A 6,000-nucleotide genomic window follows, 5' to 3' on the forward strand; every position below is an offset into this window, starting at 1 on the left:
CTGAGTAAAATGGCCCTAAAAAAGAACTGCAGTCAATACAAAGCAAATGTCAGATGAATTGGTGGGCATCTTGGTTATTTCATTTCACTTTTTATTTTATATATTAAAATATATACCAGAACGAGCCTGTCCCAAATACCAAAAGTTTATAAGTGGTTTATTTAATGCTCTATTTCTGTTATGTCTGATGGAAACCTTCAATTGAACTGCCTGATAGGGACTGAGACATTTAATTGATTAATTCGCCTGTGTAGCTTTTTATAAAAGGTAGTAATGAGATGTGGAAAAGAAGAAAACATGCATGCTATATATAGTTACATAGTTAATCATGTTGAAAAAAAGACCATCTACACTCCCTGTGTGAACTGACTTGTGAAAGGACTACCGGTATATACTTTGACTATCCTGATCTTATGTTTTGTTTTTGTTTTGGAGTAGCGACCCAAAAAGCACTGAACTAGTGTATCAGTGTATAACAGCAAGGCAACTAGCACTTTCAGAATGAGGTCAACAACAGTAGTATTTGTCTGCCAACAGGTAGTTTTAGTATAGTTAGCCTTACAGAGACATATGGGGTTGTGGAAAAAAAATTATACTCACCTAGGTTGATGCATTGGTCTGATACTGCATTTGTCCCCCGCTGCTTCTAAGACTGAAAACTGATTGATCAAAGACTGCTGATCACTTAGTTCTCAGTCTTCAAAGAGCCTCTGCTCTGCCCCTCCAGTGCTCACTGGAGTGCTGGGCTGTGCAACGGGCTGGAGTGGCTGGCTCAGGCTCTCAATGGCTTACTGAGTGGCTGAGCCAGCTGCCGGTCCAAGCATTTGGGTTAATCTCCACTGTAAAGTCATGAACAATGCAGACCCTGAACCGGTTCTGTGACATCAGTCGACAGTGAACTTTAGCCTGCACTCAGCTGAATATGGGTCACAGGAGTGCAGGCATGCAGAACATGCACTCTTGTGATCCATAGGAGAAGTAGAGCCAATATAGCTTTGGCCTTACTTCTCCTTTAAAGTATATTGTTTCCTTTATAACATCTTGTGTTGAAGACACCTCAGCTGCAAGTGTGATTTAACATCTGTTATCAGTATGTCTTGGCACCACACAGGATAGACAGAGCTGTCAGCATTAATCACAGATTGCAAGTTTTGAAGTAATCTGGGGAATATTTCTCATATTTAGCTAAACTTCTGAGGCTTTAGACTGGACGTGGGTAACATTTGCTTTTCCAGTATTTTTGGATTAATCCACATAATCCTGAAAGCATCTATACTGTACAGTCCATAATTAAAGTGGAATTAAACCCACAAATTGGGTGGTGGGTGTGTCGCGGTAAAACGCCGCTATTTGGCCAATAACGGAATGCTTTTACCCCCCCTGCTAGTGGCCGAAAAAGGGTTAAAACCACCGCAAAGCGTTGCTGCAGCAGCGATATGCCGGCGGTATAGCCGTGGTGCCCCATTGATTTCAATGGGCAGGAGCAGTGAAGGTATACACCGCTCCTTCACCTCTCCAAAGATGCTGCTAGCAGGACTTTTTTTTAGCGTCCTGCCAGTGCACCAATCCAGTGTGAAAGCCCTTGGGGCTTTCACACTGGAGAGACAGCAGCAGCTCTTTCAGGGTGCTTTGCGGGCGTTATTTTTAGCGTTATAGCGCCTGCAAAGTGCCCCAGTGTGAAAGGGGTATTAATGTGGTGACTTTGTTTGTAAACCCCCCCCCCCCCCCCCGTGATCTGGCCAATAACACACTCCACTCTGGATGGAGGAGCAATGGAGACACCCTTAGACAGCAGCATTGCCAATCAGGAGAGAAGGTAGTGAGATGCACTAGCAGATTTAGATAGATTTTCCTAATAAATGACATAATAAATGAACAGCACTGCACAATTTGTTTTTTATCTACAAGCACCCCTTACCTACATAGGCTTTTTTTTATATATTTTTAACGCTTATTTTCACCCTTTAAAGACCTTTAGTTGATGTAATAAAGCTTATTGGGGTCAAATTCATTTCAATCTAGACTATGTCTAATGCCTCGTACACACGAGCGGACTTTTCGACATCCAAACTCCGACGGACTGAGTCCGGCGGACTATCCGATCGTGTGTGGGCTGCAACGGACTTTAGCGAAGCTAAAGTCTGACGGACTTTAGAAATGAAGCATGCTTTAAATTTTCCCGACGGAACTCCGCCGGACCCGGTCCCCTTTGAAAAATCCGCTCGTGTGTGTGCTACTCCGACGGACTAAAACCGACGCTAGGGCAGCTATTGGCTACTGTCTATGAACTTCCTACGTCGAATCCAGTCGTACGTCATCACGTTCGACTCCGTCGGAGTTTGGTGTGATGGTGTGTGGTCAAGTCCGTTCGGTCGAAAAGTCCGCCAGAACTCCGTCGGAACTCCAGCGGAACTCCGGCGGAACTCCTTTGGAGGTCTGTCAGACTTAATCCCTCTCGTGTGTACGGGGCATAACAAAGTATCTTCACAATAAGCTTATAATTGGTAGGACCTTCTACATCCATATTGCAACAATGACTGGAATAGAGCTGTTCTCTTAAACAGTGCCAGTCACAACTGAACTTATACAAGATTCTAAATGGTCAGTCTTGAACTGATCAAGAAAGAGGCTCTTTTATTTTATACTGTTACACAAACTCAGAAGCTCAGGGACCCTGTAAGTGAAAGCCCTTGTACACACGATCGTACATTCCGACGGAAAATGTCCGATCGGACCGCGTTGTTGGATAATCCGACCGTGTGTGGGCTCCATCGGACTGTTTCCGTCGGAAAATCCGACCAACAAAGTTTTAGAGCAGGGCTATAAAATTTTCCGACAACATGGTCCGATCGGACTTTGTCCGATCATTTGTAGAGAATTCCGATCGGACAAAGTGCCACACATGCTCAGATCAAATTCCTAGACCAAAGCTATTGGCTACTAGCCTGAACGTATACCAGTCGTAATGAAATAACGTCACCACGTTCTGAACGATCGGATTTTCCGACAACTTTGTCTGACCATGTGTATGCAACAGTTTCGGACAAAATCCGTCGGACAAAATCCAACGGATTTGGTTGTCAGAATGTCCGACTGTGTGTACAAGGGCTAAGAGGTCAGGTCATTGACAGACTAAGATAAAGTCAATATAGCCTTTTAAAAGGGCAAAGCTTTAGTAAGTAAGCTTGCACAATTTTAATTATAAAAGCTTGAATATTCAATTTCTTGTATATAAGTGACTGGTACTCTTTACAAAATAATTACTGTGAACAACAGTGTCGGAAAGGTCTCGCGTGCAGCATGTGCATTTCATATGTCTATTATTGCTAAAATCTGTTACTGACTCGCTTACTGTGTACAGTTCTGGAGATATTAATTATATCACGCTGAGGTTGATGAAATTCCAATAATCCTGTGCCAACTGTGACTGTGATAAAGTGATGTATCATGCACCCTCTATGTAGGGATATGCAATTAGCGAACCTCCAGCTGTTGCAGAACTACAAGTCCTATGAGGCATAGCAAGACTCTGCCACAAGCATGACACCCAGAGGCAGAGCATGATGGAACTTGTAGTTTTGCAACAGCTGAAGGTCTGCTAGTTGCATATCCCTCCGATGGGCTAGTGGATACTTAAAGTGGATGTAAACCCGAAAATGTTTTGAATAATGAAATAAAACGGACAAACTGCAAAATCTTTGTCCGTTCTTCCCCCTTGCTGTGATTGACAGGTGATTTACATATCTTGTGCACTAGCCTAAGAAATGCATTATTTTTTAATTCCCACCCCCACTCCTTTCTTAAGCAGCTCAGCAAGGATTGGCTGTTTTACACCTCAGCATGATTTGGCATGTTGAAGTCATGTGGTGACTTTTCTGGGTTTTGACTGGATGTTAGAGATCATAGCAGGAGTTCAGTGTAAGAAATACACAGGAGAAAATGCATGTTGATAAGGGGAGTGTAGAGGTGGGCGGGGAGTCTACTGACATCACGACTCCACCCACTGAGCCCTGGAAAACAGACCCACCCACAGAATCTGCAGTTTTTCGGGTCTCATAGCAGACAGAGGGGAGACATTTGACAGATAAGTATACATGCAGGAGGCATGTATATCCTTCTAGATAACCAATATTGCAGTAGTTTAGAAAGGATGAGAGTGGGTTTACATCCACTTTAATATGAATATCTGGAGCCTTAATAGATCACCGATACAAGTAGCTCAGCTGAAAAGCCAATATATCAGTCCATCACAGACCTGTAAGCTTGAATAACAGTGCAGATTTGGCAGCCCTTGTGTCATGGTTATGCAGTGATCTTCCTGTTTGCTTACCTCCCCTCATGTGTTCAGACTAAGAGGCCAGCCACTTCCACCTGGTGGTTTTTATAACCTCTCCTCTAAGCATGGCTCCACCCCAGGCCTTATCAGGGAACCTTATATTAACCTGTGCACTGCAAGCCAACAGTGCTGATCAACCATTGTGTATTCCTGTCACGTACCTGGTTGGAGAGCCCAACAGTGCAGGGAGCGGCGCCTCGTAAGCCTCCGGCTTGAGAGCCCCTGGAGGTGGAGACAGGGATTCAAGAGTTCGGAGGGCACAAGTGCCAAGCTGGGTTGCAGCAACGGAGATCCACCACCAGCTGGTGCAGGCGGTCAGGTAGAGGACAGAAGGCAGTAGACAACGGGCACAGCAGGAACAGGTAACTGACTGGAACGGCAGGTGCAGCCGGCGCTGGAAGCCGGGCAGGAACAGCAGGAGCGGCTGGCACTGGCAACTGGGCAGGGACGGCAGAAACAGCTGGCACTGGCAGTCAGGCAGGAACAGCAGGAATAGCAGGTGCTGATGTTCAGGTGGGTGCAGCAGGCGTGGTCAGAGGCGAGCCGGGTCGGCAACTAGCGGGCAGCAGAGGTACACAGCAGAAGGCAGAAACGTGGTCAGTCAGGCAGAGGGTCGGAGGCAGGCAGCAATCAAACAAGGTCAAGAACAGGCCGGGTACAGTATCAGGAACAAGCAGGAACTGGTAGCAGAAGTCACAGGAACGCTGTAGACAGGACAGCACGGGAGAACAGGAGCTGATTCCCTAAATAGCCTGTTGGGCGCCAAGAACGGTCGCCACGGCGAGTTTGCGTGCCCCCGCCGGTAACCGTACTCCCGCTCGTGACCCCGCATACCCGCGTACACCAGTTCGGTTCGTTTGTGTCAACGCGTACCCGCGTGCGCCTGTTAGGGACTACGTGCACTCGCGTGCGTTCATTCGCGCCAGCCCGCGTCCGAGGACACCGACGAGCTTCTTGTACAGGAAACCTGCGGGTGAGTTTCCTATGTACGATCGGGACGGTCGATCGATCGTGACAATTCCTTTGTGTGTTTAGCTTCCTGTTACCTGCCGTGTGCTCTTCTGTTGTTCCGTTTCCGACTTTGGCGTGTCTTTGACTATCCCTGTTTGCCTGTGATCCTGACCTTTTGGCGTGTCCCTGACTATTCCTGTCTGCTTGTGGCCCCGACCTTGGCTTTGTCCCTCACCATCCCTATCCTCCTGTTGCCTACTGTGGGTGTGAGCTGAGGGACCCTGGGGGTCGCGACCTGGAGCCAGTTGCAGCCAAGTCCATCCTCACCACTCGAGGCTCTGGTGAACACCTGCTGGCTCTTAGACTCCACGCCCCAGGGAATCTTACGCTCTAACCCTGGTGGGACCTGTCTCCCGTCCGCAGCAGTCAGCCGTAGGGTCCACAACATTACGGTGCACTCCTGATCCCTACAGTGTGCATCTGTCACCTCACCTCAAGGTGACCTGACACCTTGTTTCATCCTTGAATAAGCAATTTTCACAATTCAGCTATAGAGCTAATTATTTCCCTTCTTTGATTATTAACTATGATAAAAAAGGTGATATGTATATGTAGCTTTTGGTAGTATTTCCAAGAATTATTTTATTATATATGCCAAATAATTTTATTTTACAATATAAATCTATAACTGCACAATATAATTTTTTTCTAGT

Source organism: Lithobates pipiens, unplaced genomic scaffold, assembly GCF_037356315.1.
Source record: "Lithobates pipiens isolate NorthernLeopardFrog02 unplaced genomic scaffold, aLitPip1_a1.2 Scaffold_10, whole genome shotgun sequence".
NCBI classification, from domain to species: domain Eukaryota; kingdom Metazoa; phylum Chordata; class Amphibia; order Anura; family Ranidae; genus Lithobates; species Lithobates pipiens.